Source organism: Alligator sinensis, unplaced genomic scaffold (assembly GCF_000455745.1).
Source record: "Alligator sinensis unplaced genomic scaffold, ASM45574v1 scaffold1386_1, whole genome shotgun sequence".
In the NCBI taxonomy this organism is placed as follows: Eukaryota; Metazoa; Chordata; order Crocodylia; family Alligatoridae; genus Alligator; species Alligator sinensis.
This window is the reverse complement of record NW_005842806.1, coordinates 111,143-115,235: the sequence shown is the minus strand read 5'-3', so window position 1 is coordinate 115,235 and position 4,093 is coordinate 111,143. Positions and strand designations below refer to the sequence as shown.

Below are 4,093 nucleotides of genomic sequence, written 5' to 3'. Positions count from 1 at the left end.
CCCCCCCAGCCGATCTCACTCACTGTAAAAGCGGCTGTGCTGCACTGCTTCCGGAACCCCCAGTCACTTCCAGAAGCTTTTGCTGGCGGCCCAGCTCCCTGGCTGGCACTTGCAGGGGCGGCACTGGTGTTCCTGCCTGCCCCACTGCCCGCCAGCTAAACAGGGAGCATGGCCTGACCGGGGGTGCACAGGTGCTCTCAAGAGGTCATCCCCATGCACCCCCTATACGTCACTTCTGCCCCTGCCACTCTCCCAGACATTTGCTGTCTGTAAAGCTGTATTAGCTGTTGCATTTATCTCCACACACATTAAACATGATACCTAGAAAGTTTCCAAAACAGAGTGGGTTCAGGAAATAAATGGAGCTGTCCATTTTGCATCCTCATGGTAAAGCTCAACTCTGCCCAGAACAAAGGTCATCCGTTTCAGTGAAATGGGTCAGGGTAAAATCTATTATCTTGGTACGTGTTTTGGAAATATAGTATTTCATTGATAACATCTCTGTGAATGCTTGTTGTTTCTTGTAGACTTGAAGGCAGGACTCTGTGTTCATTTGCTTTGATAAAAGTAAAGTAATGGGGGGTGGGGAGGAGAAGGGGTTGGAATAAGAACCCTTTCATTAGGCTACATCCAATGCTTAACTGGATGAAGTTCCTCAGTTAGTAAAAGGAAGAGAGTGCAGTTTTACTCTGAAAAGTGGCTCAATTAAAAATGATACCAAGTGTTCCTTATTCATTATCTGTTAATGGCACCACATAAACAATATTCAGTTAACAGGAAAATTAAGTGGTTACTTTGCCCAACCCCCCGCCCCAACTCATTCTGTCTTGCGTCACATTGAGTGACTTCCTTCCACATCACTGCCAGTAATAGGCCAGCTGTACCATCACGGATGTATGTCACTCCATTCTTCTTGACTTCAATAAACTATGCTTCTGATGATTAATTAAAGGAATAGATTCTAGCTCCCTCTGAGCTGTGTTGACTCTGCAGGGAGAACAGGAATACAAATGCATGTTAGTCATGAAGTCGGCAGATCTGACCCAGAATACACACATGGAGCAGATTAGATGAAAAATAGGGTGCATTTTTACACAGACAGCTTTCATGCTACAACTTTAATATTTTTTAAAGTTTTGAATATGGTTTACTAGAGACACTTAGTGGCTAAAAATGCTCATTGCAGGCATATATTTAAAACCTGTAAAACACCACTCCTTGTGTTTACTGTACAAAATGACAACAAAATACACTGTAACTTTGTATTCCCTATCTTCAATAATTTAGTCGTCTTCTATTTTATGCATATGGCTGATACCTAGAATTACTGCTTATAAAATACATATGCATTCATAAGGTAAAATAAACATTCTAACCACTGCATTGAATTGCAAAAAAAAATAAATGCTAGTATAGAAATAAAAAACTAAATTAAAAAAAAAATCAAACAAGAAGCTGCTACCTTCAGCATTGCTAACCCCAAGTATTCAAAACTCATGAGTCATACCTAAAAAAAGGAATCCAATCCATGAGGTTTTTTATGTGTAATTTGAGGTTCTTTTCCTTCTGGTTTCTTAAGATTTAGTGTGCACCCAAGTGACGATTTCTGTTTTCTTTCCACCATTGTGAGATTTATGAACTTAATTTTTAAAAAATGGAAGCTGAGATTTCCACAATACCATAAGATTCAAAATGCTGAGGCCTCAAAATTGCAAATATTTCATGTCTTTTGATAAACGAATTATTGCCAGCAACACTACAGTTACGTCTACTTTAGAGATGTCTGTCAGCATAACTATAGTGAGTTGTGTGTGATCCTGAAGCAATAGTGCTGTGCCAGCTGATGCCACTGAAGTATTCTGGCAAATCTGCACCTGCTATTAGTCTGCTTCAGTCATGGTGAGGATGAGTGGGAGTTTGAGAGGGATTCTACTATACTAATACAAACACAGCTCTGCCAGCCTAATTGGATTCACAGCAATGTTTTCCTGGTATTTCCATACCAGCATATGCTGGTATTCCTTTCCTGGTAGAATACGCCTAAAGTAGACCTATCCTGCCTGTTGATGATGAAGTGTACTGGTTTGTCTACAGCCTGGTGTGCTGGTTTACTGGCAGCACCATCTAGTATATTCTTGTGTGCCATTTGTCAGTTTGAGAAACGTATCATTATTATTATGATTGTTGTGGAGCCTAAAGCCTTAGTCATGCACCATTGTGCTAGGTGCTGTATAAACAGAAAGACAGTCACTGTTCCAAAGAGTTTTCAATTTTAAATTATATACAAGACAAAAACACCCCAGGGAGTTTGAATAAGAACAGCAAGACAGTACAGATTGGCATGACGGCAGTGTTTCAGCACACCAGCAGCCTATGGTTTTGTAGGCTCTGTGGAAAAGGAGTTTTAAGGAGGGCTTTGAAGGAGAACAACAACATTTCCTTTGCAGATATTTGTAGGGAGCTCCTCTGAGGTGGAAGCAGCACTGTACCTAGATTTCTGGTGGCCCCGGGGAAATTTTCAGTATTGGGCACCCCTTTGCCAGAAATAATTATAATAATAATCAGACAATGAAAAAAAATATACCATTTTTGGAGCCCCTTTCTGTCCGGGACCAGGGTGGTTTTCCAGCTTGCCCATGCCTGTGTCTGGCCCTGGGTGGAAGGCAGCATGGGAGAAAGGAAAAGGTGTCCTTTGCAGATGCTTGTAGGGAGCTCCTCTGAGGTGGAAGGCAACATGGAAGAAAGGAAAACAGTTCATGTTTTAAATTTTTAACAGGGTAGGAGGGGAAAGGCTGTGAAGAGCCTTGAAAGACAAGTAGCTTTGTTTGATGCCGTGGAGAAGGGGGAGCCAGAAAAGGGATGCAATGAGGGAGTGACATGGTGGAAGCGATGGGCTGAGAAAATGATCTTTGCAGTCATGTCCTAGAGGGATGTGAATGAAGAAAGACTGCATTTGTCAAGGCCAGAAAAAAGGATGGGTCCATAATTGGGATGGGAGATGATGAGAGCCTAGATGAGTGTGTGTGGTAGCAGTGCAGATGCAGCTGCATCTTTTAGAAAAGTGATGCTGAAAGGATTTGCAAGATTTATAACCTGGATGTGAGGGCTTACAGAAAGGTCAGAATGGAAGGCAATGCGCTCGGCTGGTGGGACTGAACCAGAGGGTTGCCCTCAACTCCGACGCAACACAGACCTAACACCCAGCCAAGGGGTCAGCAACCTTTCTGAGCAGAGTGCCAAAAACACCCACACTTGTAAGATGTTGGTGCGCCAGGGGCATGAATGCTGCATGCCCCTGGCAGCTGGGAGGGCACTGCAAGCTCCTGCAAGTGGTGGTGGTGCTGTTGGCGGCAGGAGTGTGATGGCAATGAGTGGGGAGCTCCCGCAGGCAACCACAGTGCTGTCGGGGGCAAGCGCCAACCAGTGGTCGGTGACCACCCACAGATGCCGCTGGCAGTGTGGGCAGCAGCTAGAGGTGATTGCAGACTGCCAGCAGATGCCACTGGTAGTGTTGGCAACAGCGGGGGGTGGCAAGTGGTGACTGCCAGCAGGCACCTTTTCACAGGGGGGCACCGTCATGTTCAGGGGGGGGCATGTGCACTCCCTATGCCTCACCAATGGCCAGGGGGAGCCAGGAGGGGCCTGGTCCTTGCTGTTGCTGTGTAGCCCCGACCCTTTCCCTGCCATCCACCCAGAGGTATGTGTGCCAAGTAAAATCTCTCCAAGTGCCACACTCCAGCACCCATGCCGGGGGGGCTGCCTACCCCTTTCAGACCTGGGTGCCCTCTGAGCAGCACTCCCTCGCACATGCCCAGGCTTTTGGGGAGGGCTGTCCTCTGGGAACAGAAGGCCCCTACCAGACGTCACATACATCATGCAAGTCCCTGGCAGAGCGGGCCGGAGCCACGCGTTTACCAAGTGACTCTCAGGGGAGCAGAAGGCGCCGGCGGCTCCCGCGGGGACACACCGGGGCTTGTGTGGGAGGAGCGGGGCAGAGCCGGGACCCTCCGGAGCTCCCTTCAAGAGCCCGCGGGCTGCAAAGCGGGAGCTACTGCCCCCAGGGACCCGCTGCTCCGGGCAGGGCGGTCGGGAC

At 47.1% G+C, this 4,093-nt stretch overlaps 1 long non-coding RNA gene across 2 annotated transcripts; it reads right to left on the bottom strand.

Annotated features, from left to right (window-relative positions):
* Positions 1 to 6: 6 nt before the first annotated feature.
* LOC112547915 lies at positions 7 to 4,093 on the bottom strand. Of its 2 annotated transcripts, none has more exons than XR_003091698.1 (3): positions 3,968 to 4,093; positions 2,585 to 2,717; positions 7 to 987 (listed from the first exon to the last, which is right to left on the bottom strand). It is a non-coding gene; the product is annotated as an uncharacterized LOC112547915 (long non-coding RNA). The 2 variants fall into 2 exon arrangements; XR_003091697.1 differs by having other exon boundaries at positions 3,916 to 4,087.